Source organism: Arvicanthis niloticus, unplaced genomic scaffold (assembly GCF_011762505.2).
Source record: "Arvicanthis niloticus isolate mArvNil1 unplaced genomic scaffold, mArvNil1.pat.X pat_scaffold_219_arrow_ctg1, whole genome shotgun sequence".
Taxonomy (NCBI): Eukaryota; Metazoa; Chordata; class Mammalia; order Rodentia; family Muridae; genus Arvicanthis; species Arvicanthis niloticus.
The window spans coordinates 88447-112523 of NW_023045889.1; the positions used below are offsets into that span (position 1 = coordinate 88447).

Here is a 24077-nt window from a genome sequence, read left to right on the forward strand (position 1 = left end):
AGCCTATTGGCCCTAACCACTGGGATAGAGATCATTTTGGGGGAGTTTCTTCTTGGTTCAAGTATGGGACAGGGGATCAAAGTGGCAGGAGGCATGTAATTGGTGTCCAGGGGTTCGTTCAGAGGCTTGTCTTCTCTGGACCTTTTGAGAAACACATCAATCCTCACCTCAGATCTCCCACTGCAGCTCAAAGAAGGCCTTCAGGCTTAGCATCCTGTTTGGCCTCCTCCCTGGCACTTTCTGCTGGTCCAGGTTAGCCATATAGGGCCCCATTACAGCCTAAATGAAGAGAGCAAGTGAAGTGCAGAGTAAGGACAAGGGACACCTATCCTACATCCCAGTGGAAAAGCCAGGGCATCTGAGGTCTCTGCTGAGCAGGGAATAACCTTCAGCCTAGCTATCCCCTCTAAGAAAATCAAGATGGCAGCTAAGGGAAACCATCTCCAGGCCTGCCTGCCTTCACTCACTGATTCAGAAAAATGTGCAGACCCCCTGCCGCTGCCCCTCCCCCATACATGTAGAGGTTCGTTCTTGGCTGTGGAAATGTGGCAGGGAACAGGACAGACACACCTTTGCCCTTCTGAAGATGGTTTCTAGTCAGTTGACATCATAAACAGTTTCTGTAGTAAAAAGACATGTTCCCTTGTGTTTGGGGAATAAGTGGATTGGAGGAAGCAGAAGGTGGTGACAGTGTGCCGGAGACATCCTAGAGAAGGAGACATCTGAATGAAGGTTAAGGGGCAGGCAAATTGGCAGTGTGGAGATCTGAGGAAAGAATACTCAGGTAGACTGAACACCCAGGCTGAATTCAGGCTCTGAAGTAAGAGAACAGAATGGGTGGCTGGCCAGAGTGAGGAGGGTGGAAAGGGAGGGAGGAAGAGATGGATGGATGTTTGTAAGAGCTTCATCTTTTACTCTGGGGGCCATGGGAAGCTGTAGGGTTTTTCCCAGAGCACTGACTTGGCCTGCCTCATGGGACAGGATGACTGCAGTTGTCTTTCTGGGGTGCATGGTCTCTCTGAGGATGCCCCAGTGGACTGAGAAAGCTCCCTGCCCTGTTTTCCCTGTGCCTTGTTCAGCCTCCATCACTAAGCCCCAAACTCTAACCACTGAGACTTTTACTGGGGGTGTGGTAGGGGTGGAGGGCCCTGGATGGGGCTGGGTTTGTTACAGTGTTTTGCTGAAGTCTGCTTAGATGGCCAATTGAGAGCTTCATAGCAGTAAGTAATCAGGGAATTTGCCAGCTGGTGTTAATGGGTTGTTTGCAATTGGCCATGGTGGCCATTGGTAAGCATTGCGGATCAGGGCTTTCCCCATGGGCTGGTTGGTAAGCACTTAGTATCTATTGCAGTTTTATTATTTCTACTCTGCTGGGCCATGGTTTTGGAAGACAGGGCCTGTCTTTGCTTTCATTTGGCAAAGTGTCTGTGCTCATAGCTGTGAAGTGTGGAAGGAAAAGGGAGCTCTAGACAGAGGTGTTGAAGGTGGTGTTTGGGGCAAGCAGCGTCTGTTATGTTTCCCATGATAGATGGGCTGTGTGTGTCCCCTGAGGTTGCAGTGGACATGAAAATTCCATGATTGTCCTCGTTTGGTAATCCTAATGGAGGATTGTTTCCTCTCACCCCAGCTTCTCTCCTTTCCTTTGTTTGTCTCTGTGTGTGCAGGATGGTGTAAAGTACGGCTTCATGCAGGCCAGCCTTGTACACAGAAGCATAGCCTCAGATACCGCTGTTCTCAGAAAAAGCTGATTGGTCTGTTGTAGAAGTCAGCAGGTGTAGATTCCACCCGCTCTACAAACTTATTTCTCATTCAGAACTTGGGATTCATTCCCTGCTTATCTCACAGGGTCTGGTGTGAGGGTGAGATACGATCAGAAGTATGAAAGTTCCTTAAAGAGAACGAGTCCTAAGAAATGTTGCTTTTGCCTATGCTATCCCTTTGCTGGAACTCCCACCGCCCGGCCCGCCATGTTCCTCTTGACAGGACATTGTGTAAGCCTCCGCGCACAAGCCACTGTCATGTAGCCTTCTTCCCCTGTGAGCAGGGCCTCTCAGCACTCACAGTGGACAGCAGATGTCCACTCTTTCCGGAGACACAGACTGAGCAGGGATGTTCCCTGATGACACCAAGGTGGCGGACCCAGGATGGGCACTCTGTGGGTGCTGAGGAACTCTTAGTGTCCGATTAACTTATGCAGGGTTTCCTTTGTTTCTGTCACACTCCTATGACGTGCTGGTCAGCTGGAGTGTGAGTGTGAGTGGCTGTTCTGAAGGGCAGTGTCTTCTAGTACATAGGAAAATTCCCAGATCATCTGTCCTTCATGATCACACTTAGCTTCATTACATGGATAAAAAAATATAAGTGTGCTTGCTCACTCGCTCACTCACACACTCACTCACTCACTCACTCAGTCACTCACTCACTCAGTCACTCAGTCACTCACTTAGTCACTCACTCAGTCACTCACTCAGTCACTCACTCAGTCACTCAGTCATTCACTCACTCACTCATTTATTCATTCATTCATTCACCGCATGTCTTGTGCTCAGAGAACTACAAGTCTCCTGCCTGGGTAGTTTGGACAGCAGCTAAGGCCCTGCTTTTCTGTCTGGCCCTCAGTCTCAGTGTGCCTGCTTCAAGCCCATCTCTTCAGGAGATGGGTGGGGTGTGGGTGCCTTTGTCAAGGCTTTCATTCTATGCAGGCCTGGGGAGAAGGAGGAGGAAGAGAAAGAGGAGGAGGAAGAAGAGAAAGAGGAGGAGGAGAAGGAGGAGGGAGGTGGCTGTTCAGTGCCTATCCCTGCTGGGTCTAACCAAACATGGGTGTGGCTGGCATTTCCTCTGGCAACAGTAGGGAAGGGGCAGAGCAGATGTGCACTGGAGTCTGGTCTGGCTAGGATATTAGAGACCTCTTGAGACCGGAGCTTGAGGAATGAGTAATGCACAGCCACCTGGACACACAGAGGCTCACAGAGTCCAGGATGGACATTTGAGCTCTTTTATAGTTTCTGGAGATGGCTGAATCTGGAGCTGGCTGTAGATGCATGGCCTGCAGAGGAGCCAAGATGGTAGGGAGGGATCCATTGAGGTAGAGGCATACCAGGCAGGCAGTGGGCAGTACTGTGGGTGTCACAGACGTGTATGATGACTCTGCCCTGGGGCAATGATGCTCAGCACATGGCAGGGTGAGGAGAAGCCCAGGCAGAGGCAGTAACAGGGAGGGAGCTGGAGGCAGAGAGTGTGTGTGTGTGCCTGTGCCATAAGAGTGGTGTGTGCATACAGAACGTGCATTCTGGGCATGTGTGGAGGAGGCATATCCTACTGGGTCGTGATTGGGCAGAAGTCCAATTTGATTGGGCCACAACTGGGATAAATTTCTGTTGACTCAATCTAAAACTTTGGAAAGACTTTCTAGAATGGCTGGAGGTTTCAAGCATTGCTTGACATGAGGAAAGCTGTGTGGAGGTCTTGGGAGGACCAAGTGCTTTCAGGATGAGCTTCCAGCTGGAGGCACCTTCACTGACTTCAGCCAGCCTGAAGAGGGAGGAGAGAAAGAACCAAATGACAGTTCTCAAACATGCAACAGGGAGGCCCATGCTTATGGGCACCATTAGCCCTCCAGTGGAGATAAAACACACATGAATACCTCTGATGGTTTCTGAGCAGGGCAGACATCTAGGTACATTTCCATCTTCTTAACTGTAGAGCACTGCTAAGTGCTTCTTCTGTTCTGTCTCCTCCAGGTGACTCCAGCACCATCCAGGTTAGATGCTGGGAGCCTGGTAAAACTTAGCTCCTGCACTGATTCATTGCACAAAGGCGAGACTTGGTCTCTGTCCCCCGCCCCCCCCCCCCAAGTCTTCTAGTAGCCCCAGGTTTCATAAGCCCAGGGGAGGGGGAGGCTGTCTTCAATGTAGTGCTTTACTAGAGGATCAAGGGCTGTTTTGGATGTTCCCCTGGCAGGCACATATACCTCCAGTCTTTTCTGTGACCTCGGCTCAGCTTCTAGAGGACCTGGGTGTGACCAAAAGCTTGCTCTACTGCTGGCAATAGCAGTGCCCCACGTGAGCCGCCTGCCTCTTGAAGCCTGCCGTCCCACTCAGGAACACGGAGGCAGGGTTTGCGCAGCTGCAGGAACCGCTAGGAGCCGCGCCTCGTGTGCGAGTGGAGGGGGCAGGGAGGGCGGCGCCCCAGGGAGGCCAGAGGGCGCTTTCTTCCACCTTTCATCTCTGCTGCAGTTTCTCTACCAGTGTGCAGAAGCCATTCCCACGTGTGCAAAAGCGTGGTGTGTATGTGTGTGTGTGTGTGTGTGTGTATGTGTGTGTGTAAAGGTACTGATTGGGACCATATGCCCCAGGCTAGACAGGCCCAACTTTCTTAGGGGAAGGCGGTCAGCCTGGTAATGGCTGTTTGGTTTCCTTCCAGTCTTTCTCCCCAGACCTATCCTCTGGCTTCCTTTGGTTCTTGGTGTCTCCAGTTCTCCCCCTCTACTCATAGACCTTGCAGGGGCAAGAGACCAGTGCTTTCCCATGGAGGTGTTAGTTCATTCCCAGCCACTGAGCCCTCGACATTTAGAAGGGCTCTGGACTCAGAGCCCGGTGAAGGGGCTCTAGCGGATTTCAGAGTCGAGAGTCAGGGCTGGGATTTTGCAGGGCAAGCCCAGCGGTTGCAGCTGCAGCGGACCCCAAGGCTCTGCCCGGGGCCCACCCAAGCAGCCCAGAGCTGGCTGCGGCTTCTCAAAGTCCCGAAGCAAGGGAGGCCTAGCGCCCACAAGGTGGTGTGACCCTGGACTGGAAGAGGCATGTCTGCGGAGCCTGGATCCCGGTGCCCTTTCACCTCTAGTGCAGCGTCCAGCCAGTGGTGCAGCCGCCTGGAAAGAGCAGTCAAATTGCAGCCTCTCCAAAGAAGCCTAGTTATGCAGGAGAGCCGGCTCCCCAAGCATGCTTATAGCAGTGCCACAGAGCACTCCCGGGCCAGTGGGCTGAGGTTGAGGCTGAGGTTGAGGCTGAGAGCGAGGCATTGTCCTAGAGGCAGTGAACCCCTGGAGCTGGTTGCTCTGCTAGTGCTCTCCGGTGCAGAGCGAGGGCATGTGAAGCTCCAAAGCCCGCTCACTCAGAACTCGTGCCCAATCGGGGTGCCCCCTCCGTCCCACTCTGGGAGCAATGTCCCCCTCCCCCACCCCTCGTGCTCCCAGGGAAGGAGCTGAGCATGGAGAAGTCGAGTAGCGAGGATTCTTCGATCCACCAGAGTCTATCTTTGGACAGCAAGGACTCGGACTTTGCCAAGTCGTCAACCTCTGGTCGCCCGTTCGGCCACGACTTCATGGCTGGCGCCTTCTATGGCACTGCGGGTTCGAGGATCAGAGCTGCACGGAGGCCAGCATTAATACTGACAAGTACAATGCGCCCAAAGGTGGCAAGTATGCAGTATTTTACCTGGACCTGTCCTTTGTGTTCCTCCTAAAATTACGAAGTGCATCTTGGTCAGGGGCTGTCTCAGCTGCTTGAAGCACACGATGTTCCTCTTCAATGTGATATTCTGGGTAAGTCCTTACTGTTGAGTCTTCTGTTGCTTCTTCACTTCTCCTTTCTTTCCACACTATGAGTATCCTCTACTTCCTCCTCGTGCTATCTTCCCCTTCTCTGCCCAGAGGTAAGTGCTTTTAAAAATTGCAGCGCCCTCCCAACCCCTGCATCTTTCTGTTCCCTTTTCCCTCTTGTCCATGGCTGAATGGAGGCTTCAACTTGTCAGTCTTCCAGGAGAGACATGCTCTGCTTCTAGAAAGATGGCAAAGTTTGCCACTGCCTCCTTCTCCTAAGGAAAGGCACACTGAAGTTCCTGCACCAGGGAACCTGCATCCATGGGTGTGAGTCAGACCAAGCAGCTGTGCGCCTGTGTTGGTGGGGGACAGTGAGGGTGGTTCCTGAGTTTCTTCTATTGCTCCTGAAAACAGGCACAGTCTGTAGCCTGCTGGGAGTGGGAAGGGGTGTGGAAGTCTGTCAGAAGCCAGGACCCTCGCCTCTTACCCTCACCCCCTACCTCTTACCACCTGCACAATGTCCCCTGCAACTTCATCCTGCCTGGCAACCACAAGGTCCGGTTTGGCAGCTACAGATAGACTCATAGATTCAAAGCAGCGTACCGTGTCTTCTGGGAAAAGCAGTGTACCATATCTTCTGAGAGAAGCAGGTAGACCACAAAATGTTTCAGGGCACAGGCCAAGAAGATTCTGTACTTTCCCACCACCTGGCCCCTCTTACCCCCTCCCCTTGTAAAATGTATTATAAAAAGGCGCTTCACGCCCAAATATATAACTCTTGACAAGCATTTGCTTCCTTGAGCCCATTCTCTCTCTTGCCTGTTCTTTTTTCAGGATTCAGTTCTCCTTTCCTCCACGAATTACTAGGCCCGCTGGTCGGGTCAGAAGTCACAGTCTCCTGCTCACCTAGGTGGCTCCCAGGAAGAGGAGGAAGCAATGATACAGGATGGGGGGCAGGCTGCTGCTTTTGTGGGATTGCTGTGGACTGGGCAGCCAGCAGTCTGGCCACACTTTCCCAGGCTCCAGGATGAGAAAAGGACAAAGGGAGATGAATATTTCTAGAGAAAGTGTCAATGGATGGACTGGCTTGGAAATATCCTATTTTATGTGTGATACTGGTGACTGTGCATGCACAAGTACTTCCTAGTTACACAAACTGGATGAAAACTTAATTCATATCTGCTTCTTTCGTTCTCACTACTGCCTCCCCCGTCTCTCTTCACCAGAACTCAGACTATTCAGCACAGACATTTAGCTCATCCCCAGGCTCCATCCTGCCACTGGCTCGAGGCAGTCAGCTGCCAAGCATGGTCCAGGAGGAGCCTGGGGGCAGGAGAAAGATATCCTCAGGGAGGCTGCATGGCAGTAGTATGCATCTCCTGTGGAGTGAGCCACTTTTAAGAAAAACTTTTGTGTGTGTGTGTGTGGAGAGGGCAACATTTCTGGCTTCGAAGGAAGAAGTGTGAGTCTCATCTGCCTTCTGTTCTTTGTTAGAGTCTTGTGTGACCTGGAGAAACTCATGTGTCTCTTAAGATTGGGGCTTCTTCTCCAGTCCAGGCTGTTAGGGTGGATGGTCTTCTTCATGGTCCTTACTGTCTTAGCTCTTTGATACCCTGGGGCCAAGGAGGCACCTGAGTGCATCGGTTTCTTTTGCTGTGAGACTGGTATGAGGTGAGGTGGGTATTTTCATAGTTGGGGGTGGGGTAGTGAGGGGGTCAGGGAGAGGGGCACTATAATGATTAGTGTTACCAATCACTTGGTTAGTGTTTTAGGAAAGCTGGGTCAGATATTCTGATTCACTTTCTGGTGACAAGAACCATTGGAATGTTAAGAATTACTCTGTCACTGTCTTTTGGGCCAGGGCCTTATGCTCTTTCCATTCCTTTGGCAGGATCTGTGTCCACCAAGTACTTGTGTGTGTTTCCCTGGTGTCTCGGTCTACACGAGTGCTGTCATGTTTGTTGTTCGCCCCAACCTTCTCTTTCCTGTTTCTGGTTTCTTTTGTCAAAACCTTCTACCGTTTTGGTTTGCCCACTGCACACATATTAATTATATGAAGACTCTGTGGGCATAGATGTTTAGTGCCTTCTGACCAGTGACTATCACTCAGCAGCCTGGCCTCCTGGCCACTCTCATCTTGCCGCCTGATGGTCACAGGTGGTATAACTGCCTGTGATGCCTTCAGAATGATTCTAGCTTGGTTTGGGCACGGGGGACTCTTTGTAGGCCATGGTCTGTGTCATGCACACAGCATGGATCCGCAATATGTTTACAAATAAACCAAATATGTTTATCTTTTCTACAAGCATGGCAGCAGTTTGTTGGTGCACCTGCCCTTTTTAGTGTGAGGTTAGAAGTTAGAGATCTTACAACCTGCTCCTAATTAGAACTCTTCCCTGGAAGAGAAGAGAATTTTACTATCCCACTCCCTGACATTCTAATTAATTAGTATTTTCAGAATTCCTATGACAAACAACAAACTAGAGCAAATCGAGTTTTAAAGAAACATTTCTTAAATGCCACTACCACATGACATGCTGAAGGTAGGTGCAGATTCTAGGAAGAATGGGGATTCCTGCAGAATGGGAATGGTTCCTTGTGTACTTGCCAATGCTTTCTGGGAATTGGAGGGATGTGGGGATGGTGGGTGGGTCCTCATGCTGTACTCAGGTGAGCACCTCCTCTAGGCAGGTGACCCTCAGCTTGATGGAGGGTGGAGCAGGTGAAAATGCTGAAGGAGAAGAGACAGCACCGTAGGGAGGATGTGCAAGGTTCCTGGGAGGACTTTCTGGGAGGACTCCGATGCTCTGTTGCTCACTGACTGTGGAGCACAGGAGGAAATAAAGACAGTGGCGGGAGGGATGGTGTCAAACTCAGCCCACTGAAATCAGGAGTTAGTGGTATGTAGCCATCACATTTTAATGTCATGGTCCAGAGAGGTTTTTGCTGAGGACTGGAGTTGAACTTGACTCTACCGTCAATAGGGAATTTCTCATGGTTCTGGAGCCTGTTCCTAGTCCCCTAGACATGATACTACACCCTCTATATAATGGGACCTCTAGTGGAGTCCTGGTTCATTGTGGTTCTGGTGGGCTTATACTGCAGCCCGCTTGGCTGCCTGCTTCTTCACCACTGGGAGGAACTCTGAGCACAGTGGCATTGGTGAGGGTCTGGTGATATCACTCCGGGCAGGACTGAGTGGGGCTGTGTTGTTCATGCACATCCGTCTTACTACGAAAGGGCAGGTGCCTCCCAGGCTGCTGGGCGCCTGCCTGCTGCCGGGGGTCCAGGTCTGTTCCTGGCATGCTGGCTTTAGTCAGACAGTTCTAGCCTGGTAGGCAGCCCAGTGCACCAGGGGAGCCTGGGGCACCCAGGAGGGCAGCTTTTCTTGGGTCCTGTCATAGATGGAGAGAATGAAGGGGGATCTGTGGCCATCCCCTCTTCATGGTCCTTTACACAGACACAGACACAGACACAGACACAGACACAGACACAGACACAGACACAGACACAGACACAGACACAGACACACACACACACACACACACACACACACACACACACTCTCATACACTCACTGATTCTCAGCGCCACAGAGAATCCTGGCTTCTTAATGGTCAGGAATAGGAGGCCTGTAGTCTACACAGTTTTGGCCCATGGACCTCTGGACCCTGTCAGGAGTGCCTGGGAGAATATTCCAAGCAGAGATTAAGTGACGATCCTGGAGTGCTTTTGCTAAGGGGAAAGGGATGAGGAGAGGGCTACAAGAGGCATCTCTGCATGCTGGGGCCACATGATCTTTTCCCTGGCTGTCAAATCCTGATCCCAGCCCAGTTCCTCCCAACCTGAATCCAGTTCTGTCTGAGATGGAGGGGTGGGGGCAGATGAGTGCCCTAATTGCCACTCCCGGGTAAGTCACTTCTCACACTTGCCAGCAGAGCTGTCCTGTCACTTTAAGTCACGCTGGCAGAACAGTGACACCCTGGCCCCCTTGGAAGCCTATTCCTTGTGGATTGTATTACAAAGGCCAATTAGTAGCAGAGAAGGCAGTGTGGAGTGTGTCTGCTAGAACAAGGGAAAGAAGACATGGAGCTGCCACAGGTTGAGTGCTAGGGGGGATTCCTGATTAATCTCCCTGAATGTCAGGCCCCTCTTGTTTGCCGTCTTTGGGTGCAGGTGGCCAGGGTAGGCTCTCTACTGCCTTAGCCACACGCAGTCCTTACTGGCACGGCCACACCGTAAGTGCCTTTGTGGGCTCTAGACCGAGGTCTGTGCACAGTGACTGAGGAAACCTGTAGTGCTGAGGCCAGTTTGTGTGGCACCTTCTGTCTGAGGGGTTCTAGAGAGCAGTTAGGTTGGGACTTGGCCCCAGCTCATCTCTTCCTGCAGGCGAAGCAGGCGAAGCAGGAGCAGGCAGCCCAGGGGAGATGATTAGGGATTTCCCATAGTGCTTGGGGAGGAGGGATGATTCCCCAGGACGCTGCTTTCAAGCAGATCTTTTGGATATTGAGGGGGGGTCAGGTCTGACTGCTGAGGTTAGGCAACAAGATGAAGGGCCTGGCAGACATGCTGAGAGACCCTTGGAGCGTGGCTGTGAAGGAGTGCCAGCCCCGTGTTCATTTCCAAAGCATTAAAAATTAAACTCCCTGGTCTTAATATCTATTTTTAAATCATGTCAGAGCCAGCAATTGCTGTCAATCAGGAAGAACTAAGGAAGAGGAGGAGGAGGAGGAGGAGGAAGAGGAGGAGGAAGAGGAGGAGGAAGAGGAGGAAGAGGAGGAAGAGGAGGAGGAGGAGGGGAGAGATTGAAAAATCCCCAGATGAAACGGAAAGAGCTCTAGGACCCACAGTCTTACCCAGCCCAGCCAGGCCTGGCCCCAGCAAACCCCAACTGGCCTCTATCCCCGAGGAACACTCTGGCTGCTCTCACCTCCTGTGCTCTCACCTCCTGGCTGAATGTGGCAGCAGGCTTTTTACGGCTTAGTAGGGTATTGGGTCCCAGTGGAGTCCATTCACTCATGCCACAACTATTTGCTGAATGCCCGATCCATGAACAGGAGCCTCCAGTTGGTAAAGATAAGACAGATCAGTTTGCTTAGGCCAGGAAGTCATGGAATCAAGAGGTCATCTGTCCTGTCCTGTGTGTAGCACTTAAACCCCAGGGCTGCCAAGGGTGGGATCTGTGCAAGTGGGGGCTGCCTGCCTCCCCAACACGTTAGGGTGGGAAGCTACAGGCCTGGACCCAGCGTCCTGACTTGACGTGGCCTTTCCTCTCCCTGCCCCCTCAAGGCTGCACTCTTAATTCCCATTCTCTGAAACGGTTCTCCTACCAGAAAGGAAAAGAATTTAAAAAGAGCTACAGGCCTCCCTCCTTTCTCCTTAGTTTATAAAATACAGTCAGCGAAACATGTGGATTTTCTGTTTTCTTCTGTTGAAAGGACAAATAGATGCCCTCTGGCCTGGGAGTGAAACCTGCATTTATTGAGCACTTGTTGTAAGTCATCCTGTTGAGCTGCTCAGACAGCCACAGGGTCAGCCACACACAGGAAGATAGTAGGCACTCAGTGGAGATACTTAAGTACACTAAGTATTGCTTAGTAGAGACCAGCTACAGAGATATCAAGCTCAATCAGTGACTATCTTTAAAACAGAGTCCTCCAAAAGGCCCAACAAGCAGCTGAAAGAGTCAGATGCAGATATTTACACCCACCCAATGGACAGAAACCTGGTGACCCCTGTGGTCGAATTAGGGAAAAGCTGGAAGAAGCTGAGGAAGAGGATCATCCCATAGGAAGACCAGCAGTCTCAACTGATCTGGACCCCTAGGATCTCTCAGACACTGAGCCACAAACTAGGCAGCATACACCAGCTAATATGAGGCCCCCAACACATATATAGCAGAGGACTGCCTTGTCTGGACTCAGTCAGAGAATTTGCACCTAACCCTCAAGAGACTTGGGGCCCCAGGTGTGGGTGGGGATGATGGGGACATTCTCTTGGAGATGAAGAAAGGAGGTATGGGACGTGGGACAGTTAGAAGGTGGACTGGAAGGGTTATAAAGTATGGACTTTAAAAAATTAAAGAAAATAATGATAAAATAGAGCCTGGCTAGAGAATGCACCATGCTGGCAGCATCCCTGACTGGTACCCACAAGTCCTCAGGCTCAATGCCAAGTACTTCAAACAAAGAAATCGGAAAAGGGAGAGTTAAAACTTACTATGTCATCTAGAAACGCATTTATTCCCAGTAATGGAGATCTACCTCTTCCCAAATAAATGAAAAAAATGAGCAGTGGTGACAGGCAAGGTTGCTGACATGCTTTAAATAAGCTGAACAGGTGCTAAACACCTCTGCAGCCAGCAGGGTGACTCCCCCTGCCCTCCTGACCATTCCTAATGGCAATGGCCCTCAGTAAAACCTCTCAGCAGAGGAAGGGACATGACAAAACTGAGTGATGCACATGGCCTTAGGTAAATGTATGACAGGCTTTCCCCATGTTCTGAAGTACCATCTACCATCTCACTGAATACAAGGAACTTAGAGACATAGTGGGAACTGAAGGTAGAGGCTACTCCAGAGCTCAAGTTTTTGGTAAGCCAATTGGTTCTGGGCCCACTAAACTCTGAGGTGGGGTAGAGGGTGACACTTAGCAATGTCTCTCAAGTCTTTCCAGTTTCAACACATCCTGGAGTACACCTTGGCTGAAGGTCTGTCCTCTCCAATAGTAATTCTGCTATTTTTTTCTGATTTCCTGATGGTTCTTGGGCACAGTCACATATCTCAGCTTCTTCATGATGGAAGGCCAGCCCAGCAGCTGCTGGTCCCACAATTACTCTGGGGACAGCACCTTCGTAGGCTTATGGTAAAGCAGGTACTTGTTTAGATGGCGCTCATCGTGCAACACAGCCTCAATGCCATTGGCTTTGTCCTCCACCATAGCCTCGTGGCAGGCTTTGGTGAGATGGTGCACCTCCACCACTGACCCTCCAAAAAAGACTCCTATGTAGTAAAAATCACCCTCATCCTTGGGGATGTAGGCCTGGGACTTTGGCCTTCACTCATAGGTAAAGGTCTCTCGGCTACTACCGTAGAAGCCAAGATGCAGGGTGCCAAAGAGTGCTGAGAGAATCTCCACACCCACGTGGTCACTGAACTTCATGTCCACATCTGCACACACCAGGTAATCCACCTCATGCAGAAATCGCCGCTCTGAGAAGAGGCTGATCATCTCCATCCTGTGCATGGACACATCCTGCCAGCGGGTGTAGTTGCACACAGTTAGCACCACCAGCCGCTGGCCTGCAGCCAGGGGCACCTGTGGAACATCTGCCGGCCGGTCAGTGAAGACATAGTAGATGACCTTATGTCCCACCATGAAGTGCTGCTCCGCCGTCTCCAGGAACAGCTTAAGAAACAGCACATACCTATGAGGGAGGGCAAAGGGTATGGAGAGGTTTAATACAGCTAGAACAAGACTTACCAGGGCATAGGCCCAGGCTGCAGAAACCATGGCTACCCCTTGATCTCTCCACTTCACAGCTGTCCTGTTAAGTCTGCAGGCCGTACCTCACCTCACCCTGCTTTTCTACAAAAGGGTACATCAGCACCCCATCTTAGCAAGAAATGCTGAACTAGACCCTGGATACTTTCAGCCAGGAACCTGGAGTTCTAGGAAATCCCCTGAATGTATTTCTTGTCTTGGCAAACCCTCAGCAAGCCACCCCTCAATGACTCTGTCTGTTTCCCCTATTAATTATGTCTCTATGCCAAGACATCCCACACCCCGCACCTTTACCTGAGAAGAGCCTGTGTTCAGAGGGCCCCACGTTTAAACTCTGGTGGATCCTTGAGAGCTGGTACTATAACCCCTCTTTTGTGGCAATCTCCAGGGCCCTGTCTCAGAAAAGCAAAGTGTCTTTATATCCCAAGCCTTCCTACTCAGAGGCTTGAAAGTGCCTGTGTACACACACAGCTCCCAGTGATTGACTTATGTCCCCAAGAATCATCCCACAACAACTCCACAAGAGCAAGAATCGGCTTCAGAGGGTAGGAGGGAAGAGGAGACAGGCATCCTAAACAGAAGGGCAACCCTAAATCAAAACCCTCAGGTGGAAGCACAAAAGGCTTATAGGCCAGGTTCTATGTCATCCCACAGCCCAAGAAATCTTCACCTGCTTCAGATGGCTGTGCCCTAGGGTCATGTGTCCCACCATGAGATGACAGCTCCTCATCACCTGGCAAGTGTGCCAAGCCTATGCTTCAGTATAAGAAACAAGCAAGTTGTTGCTAAGGTGAACATGGGGCTACCAGCTAGTCCCTTCAAAGACCTTCTCACAAAGCATCTACCCACACCTGTTGGGACCCTTGCTCACGTACTTAACAGCAGATAGACTAGGTAGTATTTGTGTCTTGTCACTACTGTCAAGTCATTTGTCTCTAAGGGATGTAGACATTCTCAAGGTGCCTAAGATTCCTCCTCCTGAGTCCTAAACCTCCCTCAAGTGTGATTCCTACAAAAGCCTCAGAGGTATGCTTGAAACCCAGCCAGCACTTCAGGAAAGCGCAAAGTGCTGTTCATATGCAGACAGTAGAAATAGCTTCTCTCAGCTCCCACAGTCTTCCATACTGCAATACTGTCCTGTTGCGATTCCCACTGCCTGCCACAGGGCATGTCTCCTGCCTGACCCAGAGTCTCAGAGCTTCATAGATTTACTACCTAATCCTTGCTGTCTATATTGTCCTGCATCTGGGGTCATATCCGTGCAGCCTGACCCAGAGTCTCAAAGCTTCATAGATTTACTACCTAACCCTTGCTGTCTACATTGTCCTGCATCTGGGGTCATATCCGTGCAGCCTGACCCAGAGTCTCAGAGCTTCATAGATTTACTGCCTAACCCTTGCTGTCTACACTGTCCTGCATCTGGGGTCATATCCGTGCAGCCTGACCCAGAGTCTCAGAGCTTCATAGATTTACTACCTGACCCTTGCTGTCTACACTGTCCTGCATCTGGGGTCATATCCGTGCAGCCTGACCCAGAATCTCAGAGCTTCATAGATTTACTACCTGACCCTTGCTGTCTACATTGTCCTGCATCTGGGGTCATATCCGTGGCCACAGCTTTGCTAGCGTCCTGTTCATTGCTGCTAACTCTGAGGTTGAGGATCTCAAAGTTGTGCTGAGAAATGCAAATGACACCTGACTGAGAGCACAGAGGAAAGGGCGGCTGACCTGGGTGGGGTTCTAGGAGCAGGCTGATCTGGGTTCATTTACCTGTGAGCCCACCAGAGTGACAGAGTGATCAAATCTCACACAAACTGCAACCTAAATATAAGCATTGTGCTTTGTTTGCCTGAACTTTGCCCATTGTGGTATGAGCGTATGTGTACATGGTGTTAGTATGCCTCGCATATATATACACATATATGTATATATGTATCCAAGTTTACTTACATGTGGGAAGGCCACACTTTGGGTATCTTCTTCTGCCACTCATGTCTTAAGTTTTTCAGACTCCTATAATTGACTCTGAAGCTCACTGTTTAGCTAGTCTATCCAATCTGTGGCCTCTCTCTGCCCTCTGCCTATAGTTCTGGGATGCCACCATGTCCAGCTTTTCCATATATTAAGGATCAAACTCATGTCCTCATCCTCCATTACCCATCATCTCTCCAGTCCTCATCCTCCACTACCCATCATCTCTCCAGTCCTCATCCTCCACTACCCATCATCTCTCCAGTCCTCATCCTCCACTACCCATCATCTCTCCAGTCCTCATCCTCCACTACCCATCATCTCTCCATGTGCTCATCCTCCACTACCCATCATCTCTCCAGTCCTCATCCTCCACTACCCATCATCTCTCCAGTCCTCATCCTCCACTACCCATCATCTCTCCATGTGCTCATCCTCCACTACCCGTCATCTCTCCATGTGCTCATCCTCCACTACCCATCATCTCTCCAGTCCTCATCCTCCACTACCCATCATCTCTCCAGTCCTCATCCTCCACTACCCATCATCTCTCCAGTCCTCATCCTCCACTACCCATCATCTCTCCATGTGCTCATCCTCCACTACCCATCATCTCTCCAGTCCTCATCCTCCACTACCCATCATCTCTCCATGTGCTCATCCTCCACTACCCATCATCTCTCCAGTCCTCATCCTCCACTACCCATCATCTCTCCATGTGCTCATCCTCCACTACCCATCATCTCTCCAGTCCTCATCCTCCACTACCCATCATCTCTCCATGTGCTCATCCTCCACTACCCATCATCTCTCCAGTCCTCATCCTCCACTACCCATCATCTCTCCAGTCCTCATCCTCCACTACCCATCATCTCTCCATGTGCTCATCCTCCACTACCCATCATCTCTCCAGTCCTCATCCTCCACTACCCATCATCTCTCCATGTGCTCATCCTCCACTACCCGTCATCTCTCCATGTGCTCATTCTCCACTACCCGTCATCTCTCCAGTCCTCATCCTCCACTACCCATCATCTCTCCAGTCCTCATCCTCCACTACCCATCATCTCTCCAGTCCTCATCCTCCACTACCCATCATCTCTCCAGTCCTCATCCTCCACTACCCGTCATCTCTCCATGTGCTCATCCTCCACTACCCGTCATCTCTCCATGTGCTCACCCTCCACTACTTGTCATCTCTCCATGTGCTCATCCTCCACTACCCATCATCTCTCCAGTCCTCATCCTCCACTACCCATCATCTCTTCAGTCCTCATCCTCCACTACCCATCATCTCTCCATGTGCTCATCCTCCACTACCCATCATCTCTCCAGTCCTCATCCTCCACTACCCATCTGTCCCGTCCTCATCCTCCACTACCCATTTGTCCCGTCCCTGCTGCTTACTTTTTGATGGCAAACACAGTCAGTCCAATCCTGGTGTTCCAAAGCTTGAACTGTTCATTCAGTATGTCGATGTTGAAAGTCCCCTCCCAGATGATGGGAGCCAGCCAAGGTGTCAAGACAAGAACATCTTTCCTACTACATGAGGAGAGAGCCACTGGTAACATGTGACCAAACATCATGCAGAAACCCTTCTCAGATTCTACCCTCAGCTTCTCCCAGCAGTGACTACCCACCCAGAATGTGACATGGGCCAAACAGAAGTATCTCTCATTGATTACTCCCACGTATTGCCACAAAAGCAACTGAGTTCACACCCACCACACCCACAACATCCCTAAAAGTCCCCAACCCCAGAGACAGGAAGCAAGGGACAGAAGCTGAAATGTATAAGGAGAGAAAAAAGATGCTCTGGGCTCCAAAACTGAATCAGACAACCGAAAGGCTCTAAAAGGGTTGGTGATGCAAGCTCAAGGAGGATTAAAATCAAATCTTTGGTTTGTTTCTGGGTTTAGATTTTTTCCAGATAGGAAACTGACTCAGGGTTTCAGGTGTGCTACTGAACTATTCCCATAGGGCAATCAAATCATCCTTTAGTCCTTCAGGACTCTTACACTACATATGAAGTAACTAAATCTACTAACCTGGGTGTTAGCACCTTGGGTTGGGAATAGGCCATCCTGAAAAAGAAAACACCAGAACTCAAGTTGATAGGTCAGCCATTGGATGCATGTCACTGGAAGCCATGCACCAGACAAACAACCCTGTTTGAGCGGTGGCAAACACTTAAAAATCTACCCACTCTACCCATGGTCCTTGGATCCAAGGATAAGCCAAAGCAGGAAAATCATAGTCTTACTTGACATAAGGTAGGGAGAGGAAGTCATGAAACCCCTCCAACCAGTTAAGGCCAAGAGCTCTAAAGTAGTATAAGTATAAAGTAAGTATAAAGTATATAGTAGTAAAAGTGTAAGTATAAAGTAGTATAAAGCTGTATGAGACTTAACATGTCTGTCCTTGGTAGATGTCAACTGTCCCTCCTGGGCCTGCAGTCTGCTTTGGACCTGTCCTGGTTAGTGGCACAAAGATTCTAGGCTTCTCTCTCTCTCTCTCTCTCTCTCTCTCTCTCTCTCTCTCTCTCTCTGTCATAGACCAGTCCTAAGAACAGCAGAAAATGCTTCCCATAAAACTCCTGGGGCAATGTGTGTCAATGGGTTGTCCCCACAATGAATGCCAAGCCCCAGTGGACAAGATTCACTTCTGCTAGCAAGCTGCATGCTGTATGATGGTGCAAACCAGAGAGCTGGGCTGGAATGATGCCCGGCAGAAAGAGCCCTGGCTCTTCTTCTCCAACAACTGGATTCAGTTCCCAGCAACCACATGGAGACCCACAACTGTCTGTGACTCCAGTTCAAGGGGACCTGAGACATTTTCTGGCCTCTTTAGGCACAAGTACAAATGTAGTACACAGACACACATGCAGGCAAAACACTCATGCATATAATCAAAAAATAAATATTGTTTTCCAAAAACAACAGAGAATAGACCAGAAAATAACACTGGGAGTGTCTTCACAGGGATGAGGCCTGATGAATGAAACCTTAATGAATGAGTCTGGCCAGTTCCCAAATGAGAAACCCTACAGGTATTCATCCCTAGAAGGCACTATTACAAAGTAGCCATGCTAAGAGAAACAATACAAAAGCGGCAAGGTAGGTGTCAGGGCCCCTAGTAGGAGTCAGTGTTCAATGGGCACAGTTTACGTGGTGAAATATTCTGAACACGAATGGTGATGTTGGCTTCACCACAGCAAGAATGTGTTTGCTGAAGTGATCTGTTGCAGTGGGGAAGCTGCTGAACTCATGAGTTTTGCAAATTACCTTGGGAATGGTGGGCAACACATATAAACTCAGCTCTGTACCAGATGAGCCAGCCTGGCTCTTCAAAAGCCAAAGAACATGCAGTTGGTCAAAACAAGGTATAGGGCTATGTCTCACTTTGGTAACAGAAAGGTACTTCCCAACTTCCCATGCTACACACACACACACACACACAGAGAGAGAGAGAGAGAGAGAGAGAGAGAGAGAGAGAGAGAGAGAGAGAGAGAGACTGAGAGACTGACGGAGACAGAGACATCATCCTCCACACCACTCAGCCCAGGGCTGCAGAGTACCATGTGAAGGTCTGTAGTGGTTTGAATGTGCTTGACCTACTGGAAAGTATGGCCTTGTTAAAGGATGTGTGGCTTTGTTGAAGAAAGTGTGTCACTGCAGGGGAGGGTTTCAGTGTTGAGACCCTCTTCCAAGCTGCGTGAGGCAGTCTGTTCCTTGGCTTTCTTGGGATGAACACGGAGAACTCTCAGTTCTTCCTTTGCCATGCCTGCCTGGACACTGCCATGCTCCTACCTTGATGATAATGAAAGAAACCTCTGAACCTGTAAGCCAGCCCCAGTTAAATGTTGTCTTTATAAGAGTTGCCTTGGTCATGGTGTCTGTTCACAGCAGTAAAACCCTAACCAGGACAGCAGATGGTACCAGGAGCTGGGGTGTTGCTGTGATAGCTCTAATCATGCTTTGGTTTGGAAGACTGAGGATGTGGGTACTTTGAATTTGGGAAGCAGTAGAATACTTTAAGTGTGTCTTAATTTACCATCCTAGTAGAAATATGGAAAACATTGATGCAGAGGGTGATTTAAACCATGCAGACCTGGTAAAAATGTATCATTGGAGAAAAACTTTAGTATGTGGTCTAAAGACTGATTTTATGATATTTTGGTGAAGAACATGGCTGCATTTTTGCCATTGCTCAAAGAGTCTGCCTGAAGCTAATGTGAAGAGAGTAGATTACTTGCATTGACAAAAGAAGTCTCAAAACAGCCTAGTATAAATGGATCTGTGGTTATTAAAGTTCATCATTATGGAGAATATTTTAACAAAAAGGAACAGGCTAAGGAAATAGAAATATAAAGTGAATGGTTCAAGTAATGAATGGGCACCAGGAAGTGAAATGAAGCAGAATCCTATGTTCAAGGAGAAAAATAGAGGGGGTGGTGACTTTAGGGCAAGATACTACCCTAAGCTAAGTTTAGGCTCAGGCATAGTAATACACACCTTCAATCCAAGAAGACAAATCCAAGCAGATCTCTGAGTTCAAGGCCAGGCTGGGACACGGTAAATTCTAGGTGAAGAAAAGCTTAAAGTCCAGATGTAGTTGTACACAATTTAATCCTTGCACTCTGGAGATAAAGCCTTACAGATCTGAGTTTAAGGTCAATCTACAGAGCAAGTTCTAGGACAGCCAATTTTAGTTAGGGAGGGAGTTGGAAAACAGAAAACTAGTAATAGAATAAGGGGGGGTGCATATTCCAGCCTGAGCAAGCAGCAGAACTTGGCAGCTTTGGTCATGTGGCTCTGGCTTTAGAATTCAGAATAAAAGGGACTTCTGGGACAACTGATGCTGGTTAGCTGGAGCTAAGGCATTAGCAGTGATTAAGAAGAGACCAGCATCACTGAGGTGAAATCTTCTGGGAAATATTTTCTGAGATCACAAAAATGCTGTGTTCCAGAAATAGCCAAGGTTGTACCTCATGCTACAGTTGTGCTTGGTAATGTGTAAGAATCACCCAGGTAGAACTGGTTTTGAAGGCAATAAGGGGTCATGGAGAGCAGCTGAGGCTTGGCACTGTAAGAGGCCAGGGAAGGTCATTGGTGCAGGTGTAGACAAAGTTGTAGTTGACAGCCCAGTACTGAAGGTGTCATGTGAAGAATTTTAGGCTTGGCACCTTGAAGAGAGCCTATGAGAGGCTATTGGTTAAGCCTATTTGCAGCAGAAAACTCCAACATATTGGAGATGTCAGTACCATTTGATGACCACTAAGAACAGCTGCAGCCGTAGTGTGGAGCCAACCAAAGTCTAGAGTGTTACAGGCAGCAGAGCTGGAGAAGTGACATAAGCCTTTTGGAGGAGCCTAGAAGATCATGTGTGGGTCCTAGACACTGGAACAAGAAGCTGTGAAGATGAAATTGCCTTGTAAACCCCAAGATGTTAAAGATGCCAGAGCCATTTGGAATACTTGACAAAGAAAGCTGCTAACAGAGTGAAACCAGGCCAGGAGAAAGAAGTTTCTTGCACTCAACAAGGATGAAGAAGGATTTCAAGATCTGGAGACTGGTTTGACATAAAGCACAGAAATGCAGATTTTGGAGTTTGCCCAGCTGGTTTCCTGTCTTCCTTTGGGGATTACAGTTGTGTGATTCAATGAATCTCAGAAGATACCTTGAACTCTGGTTTTTTAGCATCATTGAGACTTCTATAGACTATGGGGACTTTAGAAGTTGGACTAAAAGCATGTTTTATTATGTTATAGCTAGGTATGATCCCCACAGACTCATGTGTTTGAACAAGCATATGGGGGCCAGGAAGTGGAAGGTGGTGGTCTGAATATGGTTGGCCCAAGAGATGTGTCCTTGTGGGAAGAGATGTGGTCTTGTTGGAGGAAGTAGGTCATTGTTAGTATGGGCTTAGAGAGAGCTTTCTCCTAACTTTGTGGAAGCCATTCTTCTTCTGTCCACCTTTGGTTGAATATGTAGAACTCTCAGCTCCCCCTGTGTCATGCCTGACTGAACCCTTCCATACTCCCACCTTGATAATACTGAGCTGAACCTATTAACCTGTAAGCCAGCTCCAAATAAATGTTGTCTTTTATAAGAGTTGTCTTGGTCGTGGTGTCTGTTCACAGAAGTCAAAACCTAATGAAGACAGCTTCAGATACCTTGACAGGGTTACAACTTCCTGAACATTCAGCTCTTCCACAAACATGCTGCAGAAAGAGAACACAGGAGATAGGTTTATACCAGGAAGATTTAGGGTTCAAGCACACAGATCCTGGTGGAAAGGCAAAGTTGTGCCTGAGAGTTCAAGTACCTCTATTATAATTATAGAAGAACACCATACATATCACCCTAGGAATTATGCTAACAGCATAAATATCAAACGCAGTCACACATAAATGCAAAAGTAAAACACAGCTGTCAAGGTTCACTGCCTCCCACACACCAACCACTCCTGAGTGGAACCTGAGCAGGAAAGGAGTTCAAGAATATCACAGATTCCCAGCCCCCTCCCATCAAGAAGTGGACTCTAGTTCTGTCATTGAAGAGATAAACTGAGACAGCAATGATGCTGGATGACTTCAAACACAGCTTCTGGAAGCCTGAGATAACATGCAGTATGTCACTGGAAGTAGAACCTTCCAGCTAGGCTGAGAGGAAGCCCAACCCATAGCCCAGGGACAACCTCAACCACCAGAAATGTGTGAGAACTCCATGGAGACCCACCCAGGGAGCCAATCCCAGGAAGCTCTGGAGTCACAGTCATCAAAGGTGTGACTGCCTCCAAACATAAATGAGGGTGTGACAGAGTGCTTTGTAATCGTGGAAAACAAACACAAGAGGAATCTGGTGAGAACAAGGAGAGGTGGAAGGCCTTGTAGTCTAGTGAAGCACAGCACAGACAATGATCAAAGCCAGAGCCCCAGCCTGGCAGCATGAATGGCTAAATCAGGAACCCAGCCTAGGCTGCTGGAGGGAGTCAGCAGGCAGGTTCCAACTCATCCTGACTTCTATTGTGAAGGAGCATTAGCTACTAGTAGAAAAGTAGGGTTGAGACAGACAGACAAGCATGTGGCTGAAGCACAGCAGAACCAGGAATGCAGAGCAAAACCAGAGGATCCTTTTCCAGAACTCAGACTGACAGGATATGAGGAATTTGGAGGTGAACTGGCCCCAAATATGGGTCCAGTTGTAGAAGGCAAAAGACTTTGCACTGAACAGGCTACTGGGGAGGAGGGCGGGGAAAGGAACCTGTTCATATTGCTGCTCCAGTATGTACAAAAGGGAGGATGAGCCAAAGAACATATCCACCCTTTGAAGGCAGCAGGGAACAGGTGACGTTACTCTGGGCAGCCTGGAGAAGGTCTAGAGCTATCCATATATAGGTATAAGCAGAGGCCACAAGGTATCATCTAACAGAGAATTCATCCTGCAAGTAACTTACTCCCCCATATACATGGGAATGACACATACATATATCATACACACACATACATCACACACATATTAGTGATACACACACACACACACACACACACACATTTCAATGCCCACTCACCTAGTCACAGCTCCTGGCTCTCCCATCTCTTGATTTCTGGGGCTCAGGAGCCCATAGCTATAAGAAGGATAGACATAGCAGCAGCTATTCAGGACACAGATCTGAGACCAGCTCTCTGTTCCTCCCTCTGAAACACTACTATTTCCAGCAGAGTGGGCAGAGAAGTTTCCAGTGGGGAAGCAGGGCAAGGGGACAGGACTGAGCATCCTCAACCCACTGGAAGAGGTGGCAAGAGGGCCCTGGGAACAAGGCCTGCATCTGGACAACTTAAGTAGGTGCAAACAGCTCTTAAAATGTGCCAGACCCCCAAACCAAATACCACCTCAGGAATATGTTCTGGCCGTGTCTACAAAAGTCCCAGTAGAAAAGTAGTGTCTACTTCGTTAGGGTTCACAGACTGTCTTCATTGGGAGAATGCTGAAGTCCAGCCCCTCCTCTCCTTTCTCAGGCCCCCCTCACAGCTAGAGCCAGATGGCTGCTCACCAGCTCCAGCTCCCCAGGTGGAGTCAGAGGCTGCACCATGTGGACAAGCAACAGCTCTGGGTTTTGAACTAAGAGCACCTCCATCATTACTGTGCTAGTGGGGATGCACACAGCTCAGGGTCCACATCATGGTCTCAGCCCTTCCTCACCAGCCTGGACCCTTACCCAAAGAAGACTACGACAAGCACTATGAAGGGAAGGACTCCAAGGTGAAGCAAGTAGCATTTAGATCCTCCTGAAAAACAGCAATACAGAATTCAGTTATTTCCCCTCTTCTCAGGCTGACTCCCCTCCAGGCCTCTCCTGAGAGTTAAAGGTCATTCTGTGCCCTGCAGCCACCATTGTATCTCAGCAGCCCCAATTTCAGTTGATCTCCAGTCCCACTGAGCACACAGAGGAGAGAAAAGGTTGCCTGCTTCCAGCTCATGACTCCAGCTGCTCCCTTAGATCCTCAGAGGGTCCTAGGTCCTCCTGTCACTGAACAATCATTACTGTGGTAAATTGCGATAAACTAAAATGAATAGCTTTGGGCCCCTACTGGCTCTATCACATGAAGCTAGGGCCAGCTCCCATCTGGATAATGTATGCAGACATCCACAGAGACAACAGCTGGTCTTTTCTAGTAAATTGAACTCATACTGGGGTTGAAACCCAGGGCTGATGTGTACTATGTAAGTGTGCCACCACTTATTTATACCCCTAATAACTCATATGATTTTGATTTCTCTAGAAGTTATGTATTCTCATAATCAGTCCTAAATACATATGTCTAAATAAACTCATGTGCCAACTTTGGAGAAAGAGCTCAGTCGAGAAAGCTTTCCCCGCAGCCACACAAGCACAAGCATATCCCCAGAGCTGTAATCCCAGCACTCCTGTGATGAGATGGGAGGGGGAGATGGGAAAATCCATGAAGTTCACAGGCAAAAAAGCATGGCCTACCATGTGAGGAACAACAGAGGAAACCCTGTCTCAAACAAGGAAAAGCCAAGGATGGATACCCATGGTTGTC

The 24077-nt window shown here is 49.2% G+C and overlaps 1 pseudogene; it reads right to left on the bottom strand.

Moving 5' to 3' along the window:
* Nucleotides 1–12271: 12271 nt before the first annotated feature.
* LOC117701719 (histo-blood group ABO system transferase 1-like) lies at nt 12272–23300 on the bottom strand (annotated as a pseudogene).
* Nucleotides 23301–24077: the final 777 nt, after the last annotated feature.